The 8,223-nt window shown below is 43.5% G+C and overlaps 1 long non-coding RNA gene across 1 annotated transcript; it reads right to left on the bottom strand.

Moving 5' to 3' along the window:
- Nucleotides 1-6,356: 6,356 nt before the first annotated feature.
- On the bottom strand, nucleotides 6,357-8,016 carry LOC123331316. Its single transcript, XR_006547872.1, has 3 exons — nucleotides 7,958-8,016; nucleotides 7,538-7,629; nucleotides 6,357-7,014 (listed from the first exon to the last, which is right to left on the bottom strand). It is a non-coding gene; the product is annotated as an uncharacterized LOC123331316 (long non-coding RNA).
- Nucleotides 8,017-8,223: the final 207 nt, after the last annotated feature.

Below are 8,223 nucleotides of genomic sequence, written 5' to 3'. Positions count from 1 at the left end.
GTAGAGAATGGACTTATGGATACAGAGGGGGAAGGAGAGGGTGGGACGAGCTGAGAGAGCAGCATTGACATATATATACACTGCCATGGGTAGACAGACACCTGCTGTATAGCACAGGTTGCTCAGCTCAGTGTTCTGTGATGACCTAGAGAAGCGGGATGCAGGGGCAGGAGGGAGGCTCAAGAAGGAGGGATATATGTATACACAGCTGACTCACACTGTTGTACAGCAGAAACTAACATGACATTGTAAAGCAATTATATGCCAATTAAAATTTTTTTTAAATCCAACTGAAACAACCAAATGCACTTAGAAGTTTTGGTGTTTTGTTTTTTTAACTACCTTAAGCCTTTTGAGGAGAGATGCAGGGTATAAAAATAACACAAATATTTTACCTTTGTGTTTCACCTCGTAGATTTCAAAGTTCTCTCACATCAGTCACTATCTGGTGATGTTTGAAGCCACTAGTCATGACTGAAGGTGGCTTATTTAATGTTCGTGTTCATAGTGAAAAGAAAGCATTGTAAATCCAGGAAATGAATGTTTTCTTTTTCAAAAACCCCTACATGTTTTTCACAAATGCTGAAAATCAACTTATAAGCTGAAAATCAACATATAATCAAATTACATGTAATGTGCTCAATTTACTTATATAAATTCTAAACTCATCATCTCCCTTCCTCTCAGTTGGCAATGCATGCTGCTGCTGCTGCTAAGTCGCTTCAGTCGTGTCCGACTCTGTGAGACCCCATAGATGGCAGCCCACCAGGCTTCCCCGTCCCTGGGATTCTCCAGGCAAGAACACTGGAGTGGGTTGCCATTTCCTTCTCCAAGGCATGAAAGTGAAAAGTGAAAGTGAAGTCGCTCAGTCGTGTCTGACTCCTAGCGACCCCATGGACTGCAGCCCACCAGGCTCCTCCGCTCATGGGATTTTCCAGGCAAGAGTAGCAGAGGGCTAAAAAATGATACACTTTTAAAAATCAAATAATAACTAGGGACCTCCCTGGTGGTCCAATAGCTAAGACTCCACACTCCTAATGCAGGAAGACTGGGTTCGATCCCTAGTCAGGGAATAGATCCTACATGATGCAACTGAAATATATATATATATATATATATATATATATATATATATATATCTTGTGTACCACAACTAAAAATCCCACGGGCCACAACTAAGACCCAGTGCAGGCAAATAAGTATTTTTTTTTTAAACTCAAATACTAAGTGTCTACTACATATATCTTCTTATTTAATCTTCAGACCCACCCGGCAATGCAATATGAGATATACACTAAAATTAAACAATATTTCCATAATGGACTGAATTGTTTCTGCTTCCTCTCCAATTCATATGCGGAAGTCCTAAACCCCCAATGTGACTGTATTTGGAGATAAGGCCTTTAAGGAAATAATTAGGGTTGGATAAGGTCATAAGGGTGAGGCCCTAACCCTCTAGGACCCGTGTCTTTATAAGAAGAGGAAGAGACAACAGCAACATCTTTCTCTGTTTGCACACAGAGAAGAGAGCCATGTGAGGACACAGTCTGCAAGCCTGGCAGAACAGTCTCACGTACCAATTTCAATAGTACCCTATCTAGCCTTCAGAACTGTGAAAAAATTAATTTCTTGTATTTAAGCCAGTCAGGCATCAGTATTCTGCTTGGAGTCCAAGTAGGCCAATATGAATTCCAAAGTCAAACAGATGATAAATGGTAAAGAAGGGATTTAAAAGCAGATCTCTGGACACCAAGCTTAGTATTCTAATACACCATGCAAAAGTACTTGTTAATGTCAATTCCAACCTGACTTTAGACTAAGCTCTGCATTTTCCAGCAACTCAGAGAGGTGAAATGAAAGCTGTTCCTTTTGTATATGTATACAATGATGTGCTGGTGTTTCAGTGTAACTGTTCTCATTGGAAGTGACTGAGACCAAGACTGTAGCTCAGCCTGCTGGAATTCAAGTTTGCCCAGCATCAGAAAGTACCCCCACCTTCTCTTACTTTCATTTTAACCTGACCTGGTGGCAGCAGCCCTGAGGCCACAGGCTGTCCCATGGATAGGTTGGGATTCAAGTTTTGTGTCAAGATCTACCCAGACTTTCTTCTAGTTTTCTTTTACCCTTTGCTCAGGGCCCTGAGGCTAGAGTCTGTAACACAGAATGGCCAGAATCCAATTTTGTTCTAGTGTCAGGATGTAACACAACACTATTTCTTCTTTCAGTTTAACTTTACCCAGTGGTAGTGGTCCTAAGGCTGGAGGCAGACACGTAGACCAGCCAAATCCAAGCGTGGTCACTGGGATTCACCATCCCTCTCCTCATTGTTATGTTAGCTCTTCATAAACAACAGGGGCTTCCCAGATGGCTCAGTGGTAAAGAAACCACCTGCCAATGGGGGTTCAATCCCTGGGTCAGGAAGCTCCCTGGAGAAGGAAATGGCAACCCAGTATTCTTGCCTAGGAAATCCCATGCACAGAGGAGCCTGGCAGGCCAGAGTCCATGGGGGTCGCAAAAGAGTTGGACACGACCTGGTGACTAAACAACAACAACAAACAGCAATAACCAAAGAACTGATTACTTACATTTCTTTACTACTTTACATTTCTTTATGCATTCAATGAGCTAACTTCCTAGGAGATGGATTCATCATTTCTACATTCTATTGGTAGCTTTTTCAACATTCTATTGGTAATTACCTCCAGTAACTGATTATAGCACAGCCGTACCATCTGTCACCCAATCTACCCTGTGGGTGGCCCCGTGGCCATTCAGGAATCAAACGTTTGTCAAGCCCTGATCTCTCATCCTTTTCCTTCCCAAACTGCCTATTTCAGTGGGTCAGGGTCATTATCCTGAATCCCACTTCTCCTAACACCAACTACTTGCAATTGGCCTAAAGATGAGGTTTAAGGGTAGAGTGCTTCAGAGTGCCAAGCCTCCCAAATTTCTGACACTACATACCAGAATAGAGTCCAAAGGTAAAGTTAAAGAGCACAGCTCCCATGGCTATCCTCACTTACGACACAAACTGAAATTCAGGGGATTTCCAAAGCCACCCTCAGACTTGATCATATATTGAAAGGACTCACAAAACTAACTGAAAGCTTAGACTCACGGTTATAGTTTATAACAGGGAAACAATGAATATTAAAATTAGCCAAATGAAGAGACACATAGGGAAGAGTCTGGGAATTTTCCAACCATAAAGCTTCTTTGCCCTCAAGACATATTATCCTCCCATCACTGATGTGTGACAGTATGAATGGAGCATGGCCAACAGGGAAGCTCACCCAGTCTTCATTGATTAGAGTTTTTATAGATACTTCATATGAAGGCATAATTAACTGATTGGCCATGTGCTTGAACTCAGCATTCAGCTCTCTCCCTCATCCCAGCAGGGCAGATATCAAGGAGCCCAAAGGGCACACCAGGAGACACTTCAATAGCATACTAGCCAGTGTGACACTAAATAAAAAAGACATTCCTATCACTCAGAAAATTCCAAGGGGTTTAGCTGTTACCTCCTAGGAGCCAGGGACAAAGGTCAGACCTCTCTTTGGGCAAGGCTAAGTTCCCCACTGCAGTTCTTTCATTGGCTTATGCCTTACAGATATGGCTAACAAAGGCAGGTACAGTGAAAAATAAAACTAGTATCCACACTGAGAGTGTGAAGTTCTGCACACTCAGTTTTGTCTAATTCTCAAAATAACCCTGAAAAGTTGGTATTATTGGTCCCTTTTCACGGATGAGAAAATCTGAGGCTCAGAGACGCTGCCCAAGGTTTTAGAGAGGGAAAATAACAGATCTTACCAAGTCGACACAGCACATCCCTTGTGCTATTACATCCATCTTGCCAGCGTATTCACTCATTCCTTCTCCAAACATTTATTTTATGTCTACTTACTGCTAGGAACTGTTCTAGGTGCTAGAGGTACAACAAAGAACAAAACAGATAAAAATCACTGCTCACATGGAATAGAATTCTAATGGGAGAGGGACAGAAAAATAATCAATAAGTAAGCAAAATATATACATTTTGATATATTTGATAAATATATTCCATAATAAGCAAATTGTTATGGAAAAAATAAAAACAAGTACATCTTGTGTAGAGCTTTATTCAAACATATCAAATGTAACAAAACATTTTTGAGACAAATGGGAAATTTGAATATGGATCAGTATTATATATTAAAAATGCACCTATTAAAAATGTAGACTGAAGTATTTATGGATAAAATAAGAGTGCAAAACTATTGATAATTATACCTGTTGGATATTAGATATGTGAGAAAAGGCCTTTATACTAATCTTGTTAGTTCTGTGACAGTTATGACCAACCTAGACAGCATATTAAAAAGCAGAGACATTACTTTGTCAACAAAGGTCCGTCTAGTCAAGGCTATGGTTTTTCCAGTGGTCATGTATGGATGTGGGAGTTGGACTATAAAGAAAGCTCAGCACCGAAGAATTGATGCTTTTGAACTGTGGTGTTGGAGAAGACTCTTGAGAGTCCCTTGGACTGCAAGGAGATCCAACCAGTCCATCCTAAAGGAGATCAGTCCTGGGTGTTCATTGGAAGGACTGATGTTGAAGCTGAAACTCCAATACTTTGGCCACCTGATGCAAAGAGCTGACTCATTTGAAAAGACCCTGATACTGGGCAAGATTGAGGGCAAGAGGAGAAGGGGATGACAGAGGATAAGATGGTTGGATGGCATCACCGACTCAATGGACATGGGTTTGGGTGAACTCCAGGAGTTGGTGATGGACAGGGAGGCCTGGCTTGCTGCAGTTCATGGGATCACAGAGTCGGACACGACTGAGTGACTGAACTGCACTGATGTTTAAATTTTTACATAATGCAAAGTTTTAAAAAAGAAAGAAAACAATGGATTGAGGGTGGCAGATAGCTCTTGTAACACACCTTATAAGACCAAAGATGTAAATCAGGGAAGACCTCACTAAGAAGGTGACATTGGAGCAAATACTTGAAGGAGGTGAGGGAGAGGGTTCTGTGGATCCAGGGAAAGAAGACTCCAGGCATAAGCAGGAGCTAGAGCAAAGCATGAGGTGGGAATGTGCCTGGCAGGGCATATTCAAGGAAGAAGGAAGTCCAGCTTTGGGGAAGGAATGAGCAATTGATAAAGTAGTGGGAGGTGGCATCAGAGAGTTAAACAGGGATGGGTGGGGAGGAGAGGAAATGTATATCCAGGGCCAAATGCAACAAACAATTCACACCAAACCAAAGGATACCTACAAACCAGGACTTCCCTGGTGGTCAAATGCCTAAGACTCCGCACTCCCAATGTTGGGGGCCTGGGTTCAACCTCTGGTCAAGAAACTAGATCCCACATGCTGCACCTGAAGATCCTGCATGATGCAAGGAAGAGCAAAGGTCCCAAGTGATGCAAATAAGACCTGGTGCAACCAAATAAATATTAAAAAAAAAAAAAAAAAAAGAATACCTACAAACCAATAAGAAAAATGCAGGCAACCCAAAAGAAAAAGAGGCAAAAGACTTGATTGGGCATATCACAGAAAAGAAAAGGGCCACTAAGCATATGAAAAAGTGTTCTACTTGATTAGGCATCAGGGAAATGCAAATTAAAATCACAGTGCTACACCCCCACACCCACAGAAAGATTAAAATTAAAGGGCTAGTATTGGTGGGTGTGTAAATTGGTATAAATTGCAGTGTCTGCTAAAACCAAAACCTGTACTGTAGCCCTCTTAAGCAATCCATCCCATTTCCAGGTGTATATCCAACAGAAAGCCATAAATGTTCACCAAACACTGGAGAGGGACATTCAGGGCAGCACTCACTCTTCTTAACAGCCTGAACTGAGCCAAGAACTATCCAATGCCCAGTGACAGCAAAATGGGCAAACAATGGGTTACTCTACAGCATTTAAAATAGCAAATGAACGACATGAATCTCATAAAAACAGCGAACAAAGGAAGCAGACAGAATGGGTCTAACGCTGTGTGATTCCAGTTATGGAAAGTTCAAAAACAAGCAAACCTAATCTGCGCGGTTAGAAGACACAGTAGTGACTATCACTGTGGAGAAAGTGACTGGAAAGGGGCTTGTGGGGGTGAGGGGAGGGGAGCTGATGATGTCCTGTTTCTTGATCTCAATGTTGATTAAGTGAATTTAATCTGTAAGCAGTCACCAAGCAGCACACATGACTTGTGCACTTTTCTGTATCTATACTGTCAATAGAACGTTCTTTTAAAAAATCATGCACAGGTGTCTTGGTTTCCTCCTCTGAGCTACTGGTGACAACACCCAGATGCCCTTCCTCCCTCATCCCAAGCCAAATAAGAGGCACACAGAGCACAGTGGATTGTTAACTTAAAAAAGAGTAGATGGCATGTTTGCTCAACTCACAGCTGCAACTTCTACATTTAAAGATGCTGAAACTCTGACTCATGTTTGGAGGATGCTAGTGGAGGAGAGGTGGGTGAGCACCCGTGGCTCAGGGCAGTAGGAAAGCAGAGAGGCTGACGGCAGAGTCCACCCGCAGTGTGCTCCGTGTGACTGGTCACCAGGAGGGTGCTGTCCACAGAGACTTACAAGCAGAAAACCTGCTCTTGGATGCAAACACGAACATCAGACTTTGGCTTCAGCAACAAATTCACTTTTTTACAACCAGCTGGACATCTTCTGGGGTGGTCTCCCTCATGCTGCCCCAGAACTCTTCCAGGGAAGAACCATAGGAAGTCATCCTGTCCTCAGTGTGATGGATTCCGGCCTTTCCAAGGATGGAAACTCAAGCAGCTGTAGATGCAGGTTCTGAGCAGAACACGTCACATTCCATTCTTGACAAATGAACATGAAAATCTGCTAGAGAAATTTCCCATCCTCGATCCCGTCAAGAGAGGCAGTTTAGAGCAGATTGTGAAGGCTCCGTGGATTATTGTGAGTCATGGATATGAGCAACTAAAGCTCTACATGGAGCCACAAGGACTCTGGGCAGACTGACTTCATGGCATCCATGGTTACACCTGGAAATGGAGATCCAGGACTCACTGATAGGCCAGAAGCAGGAAGTCATGTTCCAATATCAGTCCTGGGTTATAAGAGATCTGAGCCCCAGGGCTGCCCAGTCACCTGAAGCCTCAGCCCTCAGCCAATCTAACCAACAACAGGTCTCCTTCCCCAGCCCCAGGTGTGGGGATAGGGTGCCCGCCAACTGCAAGCAGCACATCCTCTAACTGCTACTAAGAACACTCGGAAGAGGAAGGCAGATCTGGGGGAGGATCAAGGGACAGGGCGGAGGGCCACGGCACAGCCAGGAGACGATGTGGGGACAGATGATGTGAGAGTGAGCAATGCTCCATCAGAGCAGCTGCCAGTGCAGCCAAAGCAGGACCCCGCTGTGCAGGCAGTGGGACTTGTGGGTAGGAAGGGTGGCTTCCCTACCCCCATGGATCCCTTGCCTCCATGGCCTCCAGAAGCATTGCCTCCAGATCCTCCATCCAGGGACCCCAGAAGCAGCTGCTCTGAGGTGAAGCCATGCTCACCCACCTGGACCAGACCTCAGCCAGGCCCAGTGTCTCCTGGGAGCCCTGTTCCTGCCATGGCCTCTTCTCCTCCATCCAGTGTGGAGGCACAATGCTCTGGAAGATAAATACAGGCAAAGCCAGTGAGAACACACTGCTGTTTACTCAGAGCCCAAACATCCAAGGGACTGCAGGTGCAACACACAAGTGTCCATAAACAAATACCATATGGGAACCAGTGAAAGTTCAATGATTATAAAATTATCAGACTGATTTCTTTCTGTGGCTTTAATTCAGAAGGAAATGCAAAAGAAAAAGTATACACATGTCCCATTAGTGTTTTAGTCTCCTAAAAAAACTATCTTAAATTATTAACATTCATTTGGATATTTGTTTGAATAACACTGGCAACATGATAAAAATATTTACTGTAAAACAGACATACCTGCATACACATATGGCTTCCTTGGTGGCTCAGCAGTAAAGAATCTTCCTGCAGGAGACTCAGGTTCGATTCTTGGGTCAGGAAGATCCCCTGGAGGAGGAAACACACTCCACTATTCTTGCCTGGGAAATCCCCTGGACAGAGGAGCCTGGTAGGTCACAAAGAGATACAACTTTGCGACCAAACAACAACATATACATATATAGATAGAGGTATACACAGACCTAGAGAAAGAGAGAGAAGAGAAAGAAACCCTAGAAATCTGA

This window comes from Bubalus bubalis, chromosome 23 (genome assembly GCF_019923935.1).
Source record: "Bubalus bubalis isolate 160015118507 breed Murrah chromosome 23, NDDB_SH_1, whole genome shotgun sequence".
In the NCBI taxonomy this organism is placed as follows: Eukaryota; Metazoa; Chordata; class Mammalia; order Artiodactyla; family Bovidae; genus Bubalus; species Bubalus bubalis.
This window is presented reverse-complemented; position numbering and strand designations above follow the sequence as displayed.